Source organism: Papio anubis, chromosome 2, assembly GCF_008728515.1.
Source record: "Papio anubis isolate 15944 chromosome 2, Panubis1.0, whole genome shotgun sequence".
Taxonomy (NCBI): domain Eukaryota; kingdom Metazoa; phylum Chordata; class Mammalia; order Primates; family Cercopithecidae; genus Papio; species Papio anubis.
The window spans coordinates 53,019,479-53,033,492 of record NC_044977.1 but is presented as its reverse complement, the minus strand read 5'-3'; the positions used below and the strand labels follow the sequence as shown (position 1 = coordinate 53,033,492).

Genomic DNA, 14,014 nt, shown 5'->3' with positions numbered 1-14,014 from the left:
TGGGGTGTACTTCTTGGCCATCAAGAATTTAGAGATGTGGCCGGGCGCCATGGCTCATGCCTATAATCCCAGTACTTTGGAAGGCCGAGGCAGGCAGATCACTTGAGGTCAGGAGTTCGAAACCAGCCTGGCCAACGTGGTAAAACCCCGTCTCCACTAAAAATACAAAAATTAGCTGGGTGTGGTGGTGAGCACCTGTAATCCCAGCTACTCAGGAGGCTGAGGCAGGAGAATCACTTAAACCCGGGAGGTGGAAGTTGCAGTAAGCTGAGATCGCACCATTGTACTCAGCCTGAGCAACAGAGTGAGACTCCATCTCAAAAAAAAAAAAAAAAAAAAAAAAGAATTTAGAGGTGGCCGGGCACAGTGGTTCATGCCTGTAATTCCAGCACTTTGGGAGGCTGAGGTGGGCAGATTACCTGAGCCCAGGAGTTTGAGACCAGCCTGGGCAACATGGCAAAACCTCGTCCCAATAAAAAATACAAAAATTGGCCAGGCGTGGTGGCTCACGCCTGTAATCCCAACATTTTGGGAGGCTGAGGCGGGCAGATCACAAGGTCAGGAGATGAAGACCATCCTGGCTAACATAGTGAAATCCCATCTCAACTTACAGTACAAAAAATTAGCCGGTCCTGGTGGCAGGCGCCTGTAGTCCCAGCTACTCGGGAGGCTGAGGCAGGAGAATCACATGAACCCGGGAGGCAGAGCTTGCAGTGAGCTGAGATCGCGCCACTGCACCCCAGCCTGGGTGACAGAGCAAGACTCTGTATCCAAAAAAAAAAAATAGACCAGGCGTGTTGGCTCGCGCCTGTAATCCAAACACTTTGAGAGGCCGAGGCGGGTGGATCACGAGGTCAGGAGATCAAGACCATCCTGGCTAACACAGTGAAACTCTATCTCTACTAAAAATACAAAAAAATTAGCCAGGCGTGGTGGCGGGCGCCTGGTAGTCCCAGCTACTCCAGAGGCTGAGGCAGGAGAATGGCGTGAACCCGGGAGGCGGAGTTGGCAGTGAGCCGAGATCGCGCCACTGCACTCTAGCCTGGGAGGCAGAGCAAGACTCCGTCTCAAAAAAAAAAAAAAAAAAAAAAGAATTTAGAGGTATTTATTGGGTATCTCCTCTATTAAAACACTGTATTTAGACGTTACAAAAAAGGAAAAGTACACTCCCTGCCCTTGAGCACCATACACCAAATACGGATGACACTGGGTGATACGCTGGCTGTCTGGCTCAGTGAGAAGGAAAACTGAAATGAGAACCAGATCAAATGTCACCAGATTCTGGTGGCGACATGCAAGCACAGTTTCACAGTTTTAAATCCTCCACCTCTTTCTCCTCCCCAGGGTGTCCAGTGATGCTCCACCAACTTCGTGCAGCACATATTCTTCCTGTTAACATCCCATTCTCAGACCATCCCTCTCTGCTCTTCTTGCTAAAAATATCTCTCATTTGAGTCATCCTTTTTTCTTCTCGCACTTTACCATCTGTTAAGTCAACGGAGCCAGGACTTTAGCATCAGGGAGCCCAAGTTTGAGCCCTACTTTAAATCTTTCACTCATTCAGTCAACAATCCCTGAAAGCCTATTTTGCTCTAGGATTTGCCCTAGATGTCCAACACTAAGTGTGTGGGCCAGTCATTTACCTTCTCCAGGCCCTAGTTTCCTCCTTAAAGAAAACAGTAAAAAACACTGCCTAACTAACTTCAGATGATCACAAGCTTATCATGTGGATTAAACGATATAACTGAAAATGCCTTATAAACTAAAGAGAAAAACAAATTTTTTTAGTCTACCGCCACCATCTTCCAGGTGTATAGCATACATATTTTCAAAATACATTCACATAAATGACCTCATTGGATTCTCACAATCAAATTATTACTTGGGCCAAATGGCCAAATATGATTATTATTTTTCTTCTACAGATTAAAAAAAAAAGAAAAACTGAGGCACCAAGAATGTAAGTGACTTCCTGAAGCAACTAAGACTAGAATTCAAGTCTCTCAATTCTCCCTCCAATGCTATTTTTACTATTCTTAAGTTGATCATGCTAAAGAGGTTTTAGTGACAAGCACAATTATTTAGCCTAGATCAAAGCAAACCTTGCATTGGCAACCATGACTTCTAGCCCTGTGCTCTTTCCCCTACACCTCGAGATACCTATCAGGCAATAATGTGACCGTTTCAACAGCGAGCAAGGGGAAGCAAGCCCTCACCTCTCCGGAATACGCAAACTATGGTATATTTGACATTCTTCTAACAGAGGTAGGCATGGAGTCACATTAATAGTAACCAAGGCAGGTAAGAAAAGAAGACTGTCACACCAGGTCAAATGATGCTGAGACTGTGGCCAACAACGACACCGGCAACAAACTGCCAAGACATAGCGGTTTCTGGGGCCACAGCTACGGAGGAGTCAAGCAAAAGCTCTGAGGACTCTGGGATCCAAGAATAGGTACAGTAGCAGGAAGGATGATGTCGACTTCGCCATGCTCAGGAAGACCTGCGGTCAAGCTCCAATGGCTAACTGTTAAGGTTCAGTGAGAACATTTTTTAGAATTTCACGTTGGTGCTTGAAATTCACAACCTTAAATTGTATGTTACCTTTCTAAATAGAAGCCAGCCCTTATTCAAAATATTCTCTCACTAGTCATATTATCAAAGAAAGAGCATGAACAGACGGATCCTTTGCTATTCCAGCTTTCCTCATCGAGGCATGTCCCAAGCAGGTATAACTGACTCACGCTGCTGTAAGTTGAAGCATCAATGCCAGAAGAACTCGGCTGCTTCTGCTCGCATCAAATTCCTTACTTCTACACATGATCACTCCTGAACGTTCATTAGAAGGCCAAACGTTCTAATATTTGAACAATACATCTGCATGTTCTATGTCTACTACCTAAGAACTGTGTGTGTGTATATATACATAAAATATATGTATCTGCATACAATCCCTAATTAAGATTTTTTCAGGTACCTGCCAACCTCAAGTGTGAGACCCAGATCACACCCTTTCCATAGGGCTTAGCAGCCCTCCTGTGAAACCTCTGCAGGAGGCAAGTCTACAGGCTAGGCAGCCATCAATCTCTTGCCCTCCAATGTAGGCTGGAGGCTGTATAGCAGGAACAGGTAACCTTAGGTGCCTCCCCCTCCCATGACCTCAATAGAAAGTGAGACCCCCATTAACTCAGACCAAATAAAGGGCTAACACTCTGGATGGAAACCCTGAATGAATGCTCTGCTCAACCACTCGAGGTTTCCTGATGCTAACATGGCTCAGGGCTTGAGTCTATGGGACTTCTCAGCCCTGCAGGAGGGCAGCGGTACGATATTTAGTCATCACCACTACCCTGGCAACGGGAGCTAGCAGATAGTGCCACCACACAGTGACAAAAATCCTCAGTTATTGCAATACAGTTTGATAGCAGTGTAAACTATGCAAATGCACAGACTGCATGAAAGTTGATCATGTACCCAGTGAGGGACATCTATACAGGCTCTGGGCTACAAAACCCAACTTACATTACAACACATTTCATGGTCCTATGCAATGCTGCCTGATGCTGGTGCAAAATTCTTACTGCTGGCTGAAGTCCACCCATCTCCCTAAACTGTCCCATGGAAAGTGACTATATGGTGGGCCCACACTGAAACCACTCTATGTAAGGGGGACAAATAAAAATCAGTCTGAACTTTCTGAGCAGACCACCAATTCCCAACATTTTTCAACATTGTTGTCAGCCCAAATAAAAATGAGGCCAGGCACGGTGGCTCACACTTGCAATCCCAGCACTTTGGGAGGCCAAGCCAGGTGGATCACTTGAGGCCAGAGGTTCAAGACCAGCCTGGCCTACATGGTGAAATCCCATTTCTACTAAAAATACAAAAATTAGAATAAAATAAATAAATAAAAATACAAAAAAAGAAAACGATGAACCATGCTTTCGTTTCTCATTTTAGGATATTATGAATCTCTCTCTCTTCATATTCAAGACCTCAGCCTTATACAGCAAGGCATATGAAATAACAGAAACTCTTTGGCATTTTTAGTTCACTCTGGATAAGCCCGCTCTTGCATTTATTTTATTTGAATACTTAAAATTTGAATATTTATTTGAATAGTTAGTATTTCCTATTCACAAGTGCTAAAGTGACACATATTCTTAGGGACCTATTACTCCCAAGAATAAAAGATGAATTTGCATCACAGCCCAAGTTAGCAAGCTTCCCAGAACAGCCCAGGTCTAACTCTCCATTGTTCCAAAATCAAATCTCAGCTCTCAGCCTATTAAAGTCTACATAAAGACATCTAATTCATGCCACAGTGCAACATTAGGTAGCACTGTAGCACTGTAGTTATCACTGTCAGTAAATATTATCAGTCCTTTTTTTTCTTTGAGACAGAGCCTTGATCTGTCACCCAGGCTGGGGTGCAATGGTGCAATCTCAGCTCACTGCAACCTCCACTTTTCGGGTTCAAGCCATTCTCCTGACCCAGCCTCCCCAGTAGCTGGGATTACAGGTGCCTGCCACCATGCCCGGCTAATTTTTGTATTTTCAGTAGAGACAGGGTTTCACCATGTTGGGTAGGCTGGTCTCAAACTCCTGACCTCAGGTGATCCACCTGCCTCGGCCTCCCAAAGTGCTGGGATCACAGGTGTGAGCCACTGTGCCTGACCTAGTTCTTGTTATTCATAGTAGCTGTGTTCTATAAAATCTCTGCGAACACTGAATTAGTGAATATTGAACCACCATTCCTAGGGGAAATAAAAGTGAGATTCCTTCCAGCTTCTGGTCACATTTTTGCAAACTGATCAAAACACAACCTTGTTTTATGTATGTTTCTGTTTAAAGACACCTTATTTAATACCTATTGTTGATTAATTAATGTTGAACTCAAGGCCAACAGCACCGTAACTCAAGCCTGAATGAAGCTCATCTAACATATATATTTTCTCCATGCGGCTCATCACAGCCTTCTTGGCTGAGGAATATTAGACAGCAATTTAGGACCATACTTGGGGGCCACTATAAACAGCAAAATCCCCAACGAAAAGCACAAAAATGGGCAGGGTGCGGTGGCTCACACCTGTAACCCCAGCATTTTGGGAGGCCAAGGCAAGTGGATCACCTGAGGTCAAGAGTTTGAGACCAGCCTGGCCAACAGGGGTGAAACCCTGTATCTACTAAAAATACAAAAATTAGCCAGGTGTTGGGGTGCAGGCCTGTAGTCCCAGCTACTCGGGAGGCTGAGGCAGGAGAATCACTTGAAACAGAATCACTTGCAGAATCACTTGAGAATCACTTGCAGAGCCGAGATCGAGCCACTGCACTCTAGCCTGGGGGACAGAGTAAGACTCCATCTCAAAAAAAATAAAAATAAAAATAATAAAAAAATAATAAAATAAAATAAATTTGCAATCTAGTTCTTACAGTATTAGGTTTCTTTTTGGCGGGGGGGGGGGGGGCGTTAATGTGGAGAGATCCTAAATGCTACAGATTAGCAGCATTCACTTTACTGTTCTATTAAACACCCACCCGTAGCTTCCTTAGCTTTAGATGAGCTCCCTGAAAGAAGCACAAATGAGCCTCAGTTAACATACCTCCACGAAATTTCTTCATGCACACAAACAAAAAACTCTCTTTCACCAGGTTCTCATAGCTGCAACAGGTCATCTCACACAGGCAATAAGCAGACACATTGGTATGTTAAAATCACCACACTCGGCCGGGCGCGGTGGCTCAAGCCTGTAATCCCAGCACTTTGGGAGGCCGAGACGGGCGGATCACGAGGTCAGGAGATCGAGACCATCCTGGCGAACACGGTGAAACCCCGTCTCTACTAAAAAAAAAATACAAAAAACTAGCCGGGCGCGGTGGCGGGCGCTTGTAGTCCCAGCTACTCGGGAAGGCTGAGGCAGGAGAATGGCGTAAACCCGGGAGGCGGAGCTTGCAGTGAGCTGAGAACCGGCCACTGCACTCCAGCCTGGGCTACAGAGCGAGACTCCGTCTCAAAAAAAAAAAAAAAAAATCACCACACTGTCACAATTTCAGTGACATTAAAATTTTCCCGTGTATTTGATTTTTCCCTCCTGAACTTACAACTTTTAGTACTTTTGTTAAGTCATGTTCAAAGTTACAAAACAACTTTTATTGTTAACCTACTCATTATTTTACTAAGGCAAATTAAAAGCTGCACAGCAAAACTCTCCAAGAGAGATACCTAGAAGAGACACGAAATAAAATCTCCCTTTGGATTTGTTTTGGCAACTACCAGAGACTGGTAACAAGGCTGCCTCCATAAGGGGTTAAAAGGAATTTCCCACTGCAGAATTTATTTATTTATTTATTTTTTTTTTCTTTTTTTTTTTTGGTACAGTTGGGAGCCTGGAGTCTCTTTGTTGTCCAGGCTGGTCTGGAACTCCTGGCCTCAAGCGATCCTCTTACCTCAGCCTCCCAAAGTGCTGGGATTACAAATGTGAGACACTGTGCCCGTCCAGAATATTTAAAAGTGAAAGTTTTTACATAATTATGTCTGTAAGAAGTGTTAAAATCTGCAGATAAAGTCATAATTTTAAATCAGTTGGGGGATAGCAGTAACGACTGTGTTTATGTAGGTCTTTCAAAGCTTCAAAGAGTTTTTATAAATAACACAAAATACTTTCAAAGCACATTATTCTCTGTAATTCCCGAAACTCTGTGATGTATTGGAATTGATATTATCACCCTTTTACAAAGGAAAATAAAACACAAAGTTTGAGTACGAGTGACTTATTTCTGGTCATAAAGCTAGTGGGTGACATTGATAGGACTAGAACTCAAGTCTCCAGAAATAATAACCCAGAGCTGTTTTTACTACAACATTCACAGTTTTGGAATGTAGTTCATAGTTATTTATAGCAGAATTATCTTCTTAATTGTATTGTTTTGGTCAACATAAAAATTAGTTAGCATTCCCTTCCAAATGGAAAGCAAAGGCAGGCTGCCCAGAAGTGTGAAAAAACGGTGGCAGGGGAAATTAGCCTGGGATTAAAATTTTGCCAAAGTTAAACAACGAATTGAAGGGTTTACATCATTTCCACCGTGGGAGAGATGACTCTTCAGGCCAGATGTAACAGGAAATACAAGAAAAAATTCAAAACTGTCTTGAGTGTAAGACAAGAAACTTCTGAATCAAGTATTTCTAAAGCCTTTATTTAAATTGAGAGCATTGGGACTTAGAGATAATAAATAACTTGTCCCAAGATCACACCACAGGGACAGCCTTACTGCTCCAACCCCAAAGGTCTCCTTAAACTGCCCACTCTACTCCCCTCCCAGTCATGCGCAGACTCTTCATTAGATGCAAGCAGGAAACAATGAACAGTACAAGTCCGTGGACTCAGCGAGAAGAGAAAGAGTTAAAAGTTTGGTATGCTAACATGGTATGCAAAACTGACCTTCAAATCTTAATAGGCAAATTAATATTTTTTTTTTTTTTGTCTTTGACTATTTAGAGGAAACAACTGCCAGACTCCTTCTGAGTCGAGGTAGGCTTGGGCATAGAACAAGATAGTAAAACTCCACAAACTGGGAGACAGTGCCTTTCAAATAGAGGGGCAATCAGCTGTTGATAAATCCCAGTAGAGCCGCCTCCACTTCCCCAACACCCCTACCCTCCCGCGCCGGGCTGCTGGTTCTTATTAATCACAGAGAAGGGACTACAACTAGCAAACATACAGCACCAACGATCAAAGTGAAACCGATTTTTTAATCATCTAACTTAAACAGATGAACACATGCCAGCAACGTACATAAATACTATTAGCCCTAGCAAGCACTGTCTTCATAACCTAAGACAGTTAAATGTCTCAGGGTGAGGAATCAAAGCAGACTTCAAGCAAAACAAAAAGCGAACAGCCCTGTGCTCTTCGGCGAGGCCTGCACTGGGTGCAGGGAGAGTGTGCAGTCCTGTTTTGGGGAGGGGGCAGGAAGCACACGAACAGGACGATGCGCCTTCCCGCAGTCCACATCACAGCCTTCCCTGAGGCCAGCGGGGACCGCGGGGATGCCGGGCGCGGGCCTTCTCGCCCGCCCCGCGCCTCCGACTCCCAGGACGTCCTCCGGGAGCCTAGGCTCTTCCGCTCCCATCGGCGCCTCCCGAGCGGCCCGGCGAGGACCCGCCACCTCTTCCCTCCCGCAGGGCATCCCGGTTCTGCTCCGACAGCCCACCCCAAGGGCCCCCTCAGGCCAGCCCTCGCCCAGCCCGGGTCCCGCCCCGCCGACCGGGTCAACCGCACTCACCGCCCGGCGGCTCTGGGCGCGCCCGCCTCGGGCCGGCCTGGCCCTGCGGGGGACCCAGGGGCGGGGACGGGACCTGGGCACGCGGGGCGCACCCCGAGGGCGCGCAGACGCACAGGCGCGCTCGCGCCCGAGCCCCCGCACGGGCCCCCGCCAAACACGCACACGCACACGCACACGCACGCGCGGGCCGGGCAGGCAGAAGCGAGAGCGAGAGCGCGAGGAATCCCTGGAATGAGGCACCGCCCACCCTGAGCAGGGCTCCGCCAGGCCAGCCAGGCCACGCCCTCGGTCACGCCCCCCACGGAGCAGGTGGGGGCTGAGCCCAGGTGAGCCGGGAGGGAGACAGGGGCGGGGCCTCCCGCGGCCGGGAGCGGCCGCTTTCCCTCCCCCGCCAGCTGCGCGCCCGGTGCCAGCTCGCACCTCCCCGGCCGATGCCGGCGCGCTGGGGCAGTGAGGTTTGCCGGAGCGGGCGCTCCCGAGAGGCGCCAGCGGGCAGGGCGCGTGGACATGGCGCACACTGCTGTGGACACGGCATCTCGCACGCCCCCGGCCCCCGAGGCCCCGCCAGGGGACACAGCTCCGTGCAAATGTACAAACACAAACGCACATTTTGTGCGCGCCCAGATGCCCGCCGCGCTCCCCACGCGCGCACAGTAGGCCCCCGCTCCCGGGGGACAGCGCACGGGACGCCGACGTTCACAGTCCAACCAGACCCGTCCCGAGGACCTGCTGCCCTTCCCGCCACACACAGCCCGCCAAGTGCCCGGAGTTTAACCGAACCTGCGGCACCCACGCCGCCCTCCGCTTCCCCCGGCTTGCCGAGTAGCCAGGGAAGGGTGCACCACCCGCCCGCGCCGGATCGCCGTCCACACCCGCTCACCCGCGGAACGCGGCGCACCCGCCGTCCCCCGCCTCCCGGGCCCCGTCGCCCCCTCTCGTCACCCGCATGCCGGAGCCGCGCTCCCCGACGGGCCGACGGCCACGCACCTGAAGGGACAGGTCACACCGGCTCCGGGAGGGGCTGCTCAGCGCCACTGCGCTCAGAACGGCCGCGGCGGTCCAGGGCGCTCCGACGCCGCTCGGTTTCCTCCCATTACAGCATGTTGCACTCCAGCGTTGCACTTCACACTCGCACTAGCACACGCACACGCGCACAACTCCAGGCGCTCGGCGGCGTCCTTCCCCCGCCTCGCCCGGAGGAGGAAGTCCTAGTAAATCAAAACAGGCTGGGAGGGAGGGAGATCGGAGTGGAAAGAGTCCCCTTCAGCCGCTCACACACCAGTGTTAGCTGTGTTTGGCAAACTCCTGGCGTCCACAACCCGGCCTACTCTGAAATGTGCCCGGGGAGGGGCAGGGAGGAGGAGGTAAAACGTTTCTAATTGGCGCAGGTTCTTATTACAGCAGCAGGGCAGACATGTGACCACGAAAAGAAAAGGCCTGTCTTTAATTTTTTCCTGTCTTTCTCTGGGGATTTGGTGGTGGGGGGCCGGGGGATAGAAGCCTGATACCCGCCCCCCGCCATCCCCAGCAACCCTTGCCCTATTGTTTTCTTGTACTGCCACAATTAAGAAAACATTTGCTTAACATATCCAGCCACTAACTTCATAAAATAAATAGAGACTGGACTTCCTCTGGTTTGCTTTAAAAGGCTTCATGTTGCTTGCCTTCTGGCTGTTCTCAAACCTCAGTCATTATTAGGAGCCCCTACTGTAAGGGCTTTCCCTGGGAGAGGGCTCTGCTGAAAGGGAATGATAACAATGAAAACAAATTCCAGCTTACATTCGTGCTGGAAAAAAGAAAATGCTTTGCAGTTTTCAAACTGTTTTCCCATCTGTTGCCTCATCTGATCGTATCAAGGAACAGCACGGTGTCTCACCGGATCTTAGCCCCTGTTGGATATGCAAAGACAGGTACGCATAGTTCCATGTTTCAGTCAGATTAAATGGTTTACCTAAAGCAGGTGGAGGTGTTGCCCGAATCTTGGGGCCCCTTGTGAAATGTACTCTCCTCCAGTCCATACAGGGCCCCTGGAGATGGGACAACCCAACTGACAAGTCAACCTAGGCATAGACACGCCCCCTGGCTTTCCTGATTCCTGGATTAAAATTCACAGATTAAAGCTCGGAAGGTTCCCAGTCTTCCCAAAGATATTCTTACATAGACTCTGTTTTAGTCCATCAGTAGTCTCGGACTAAGAAAAGAGAAATCCTGAGAAAGACTGTAAATATGAGATTCATCCTGCCAAACTCAGACAGGGAATGAGGAAGAAATGAGGGCTGCCTGGGCAGATTCCAGGAAATATGGTAAGACAGAAAAAGGGTTTTAGATTCAGACAGAATTTGAATCCAAACTCCGCCTCTATTTGTTATAGGATTTGGGGCAAGTTATCAAACCTCAGTTTTCTCATCTGTAAAACAGAGATAATGCTGCTTACTTCGAAGAGCCGGTGCAGGGTTCAAGGCTTCGCAGGGATGTTTAATAAATATTCACATCTTCCTTCTCCTCTGACTTATATCCAGTCCACCTGGGCACCTTATAAACAGGAAAATGAAATGCCCAGACAATGCAAATGAATAATGATAACAATAATAGTACAACTGCATATTTATAAAGATGGCCCAAGGTTTACAAAGTGTTCCCACATATTATTATCTCATTTGATCTTTATGACAACATTGCCATTTGCTTGCTGCTAAATGATTTCCATTTTGGGTCAGTGTGGAGGTCCCAAAGCTGCCTCTTTAATTTCCATCACTGCTTGTAGTGAACCTTACTCGGCAGATAAATCATGGGGACAGAGGACCTTTTCTCATGGATGTGACCAATCTTCGGCCTTTGCAAGGATTAATCTCACTCTCTGCCTTACATCAGCATTAGCATGACTTAGCCCTGGCAATATCTAAGCCTGGTCCTTTTAGTCTTGTCTCTTTTAGTTGTGCAAAGGAGAGACACACTCAAGTTACCACTGTAAGAAAAGGGGGTTGTTGGGCCAGGCGCGGTGGCTCGTGCCTGTAATCCCAGCGCTTTGGGAGGCTGAGGTGGGCAGATCATGAGGTCAGGAGATTGAGACCATCCTGGCTAACATGGTGAAACCCCATCTCTACTAAAAATACAAAAAATTAGCCAGGCGTGGTGGTGGGCGCCTGTAGTACCAGCTACTCGGGAGGCTGAGGCAGGAGAATGGCCTGAACCCCAGAGGCGGAGCTTGCAGTGAGCGGAGATCACACCACTACACTCCAGCCTGGGTGACAGAGCGAGACTCCGTCTCAAAAAAAAAAAAAAAAAAAAACAAAGAAAAAGGGGGCTTGTTGTAAAGGTCTAAGGGAACTGGAAGTCGAACATGGCAAACACATAGAATATTATACAGTAACCTAAATTAAAATGACTTACAGTGACCTGCAACCATACGGGTGCATCTTGACAATATTAACTGAAAAAATTAAGTCCCAAAAGATTACATACAGCCTAATACTCTATTTGTAATCTTAAAAATAAAATTAAAAATAATTTTAGCAGTACCTATATCTGCAATAAAATAATATAAAAAATAAGTCAGGGCCAGCCTGGCCAACATGGCGAAGCCCATCTCTACTAAAAATATAGAAAAAAAAAAAAAATGGCCAGGCATGGTGGCTCACACCTGTAATCCCAGCACTTGGGAGGCCAAGGTGGGCGAATGACGAGGTCAGGAGTTCAAGCCTAGCCTGGCCAACATGGTGAAACCCTGTCTCCACTAAAAATACAAAAATTAGCCAGATGTGGTGGCACGCTCCTGTAATCCCAGCTACTCAGGAGACTGAGTCAGGAGAATTGCTTGAACCTGGGAGGCTGCAATGAACCGAGATCACGCCATTGCAGTCCAGCCTGGATGACAGAGTGAGACTCCCATCTCAAAACGAAAAACAAAAAATTAGCTGAGCATGGTGGCGCGCACCTGTAGTCCCAGCTACTCAGGAGGCTGAGGTAGGAGAATCACTTGAACCCAGGAGGCAGAGGTTGCAGTGAGTCGAGATCGCGCCACTGTACTCCAGCCTGGGTGACAGAGCTGAGTCTCAAAAAAAAAAAAAAAAAAATTTGAGGAGATGATGATGCCAGGATTATACCTGGGTAGGGGTGGGGGCAGGCATGGGATCGGATGGGAGAAAACCATTTGGTTAAACCCTGTTGTCTAGGTCCTAGCTTGGTAGGTTCACAGGTTCTCTATTAAAAATAACTACTTAGGCCGGGCACAGTGGCTCATGCCTATATTCCCAGCACTTTGGGAGGCCAAGGCGGGAGCATTTCTTGAGCTCAGGAGCTTGAGACCAGCCTGGGCAACATGGCGAAACCCTGTCTCTACAAAAAATCCAAAAATTAGCTGGGCGTGGTGGCATATCCCTGTAGTCCCAGCTACTTGGGAGGCTGAGGTGGGAGGATCACCTGAGTCCAGGAGGTTGAGGCTACAGTGATCTCTGTTGATACCACTACATTCCAGCCTGGGTGACAGAGTGAGACCCTGTCTCAAAAAAAAAAAAAAACTTCTTAAGTGTTGGTTGTACAGTAGTATGAATGTACTCAATGCCATACTGAACTAAACACTTCAAAATGGTTAAAGTGGTACAATTTATGTTATGTATATTTTACCACAAGTTTAAAAAAATGTATAAGGAACATAACTGGGCAAATCAAAAAGAAAACAATACTACTTAAGTCGCTAATAAATAAAGGTAGGCTGTACATAGACCACTGATGAGAATATATTTCAACCCAAGGATTTTATAAATGCGCCAGAAGTGTATTTTAAAAACAAAATAATCAAGGGGTTGTCTGAGTGGAGGTAGCAAAGACACAAGATTGGCCCAGATCGTTGTTGAAGCTGAGTGATAGGTGCAGAGAGGGGTGTTGAGGTAGTCCCTCAGTGGGGGATGGGGGGGTTACACTACTCTATCTGCTCTTACATGTTTGGATTGTTTCATAATAAACATTTTATTTTATTTTATTTTTGTTTTTTTATTTATTTTTGAGATGGAGTCTCACTCTGTGGCCCAGGCTAGAGTGCAGTGGCACAATCTCGGCTCACTGTAACCTCCGCCTCCCGGATTCAAGCGATTCTCCTGCCTCAGCCTCCTGAGTAGCTGGGATCACAGGCATGCACCACCATCCCAGCTAATTTTGTATTTTTAGTAGAGATGGGGTTTTACCATGTTACCCAGGCTAGTCTCAAACTCCTGACCTCAGGTGATCAACCCACCTCAGGCTCCCAAAGTGCTGGGATTACAGACATGAGCCACCACACCTGGCCTATTTTTTATTTTTATTTTATTTATTTATTTTTCTGAGATGGAGTCTCACTCTGTCACCTAGGCTGGAGTGCAGTGTCATAATCTCAGCTCACTGCAACCACCACCTCCCAGGTTCAAGCAGTTCTCCTGCCTCAGCCTCCTAAGTAGCTAAGATAGCAGGCACCTGCCAGCACGCCCAGCTAAGTTTTGTATTTTTAGCAGAGACAGGGTTTCACCATGTTGACCAAGGTGGTCTCGAACTCCTGACCTCAAGTGATCCTCGGTCACCTCCCGGACTCAGGTGATTCTCCACCTGTAACTCCCAATGTGCTGGGATTACAGGTGTGAGCCACCACACCCGGCCCTGTTTCACAGCAAAACATTGTAAAAAGGAAAAGGAAAAAAAGTGCAGAGTCTGGAAGGACACGTTGTGGCTGTGTTGTGCTTTCACCCATGGACTACACATCTTC

The 14,014-nt window shown here is 47.5% G+C and overlaps 1 protein-coding gene across 3 annotated transcripts in view; it reads right to left on the bottom strand.

Moving 5' to 3' along the window:
- The window catches only part of VGLL4 (vestigial like family member 4), a 158,511-nt gene extending 148,873 nt beyond the window's left edge, over positions 1–9,638 (bottom strand). The window contains exon 1 of one of the 3 annotated variants that reach the window (XM_017955250.2): positions 9,271–9,638. The gene's annotated coding sequence lies outside the window, so the exon portion shown is untranslated. Of the gene's footprint in view, positions 1–8,283; positions 8,608–9,063; positions 9,157–9,270 lie in introns of those variants that run through there. The other 2 variants (XM_017955252.2, XM_017955251.3) reach the window with 2 other exon arrangements.
- Between the last annotated feature and the right edge of the window lie 4,376 nt (positions 9,639–14,014).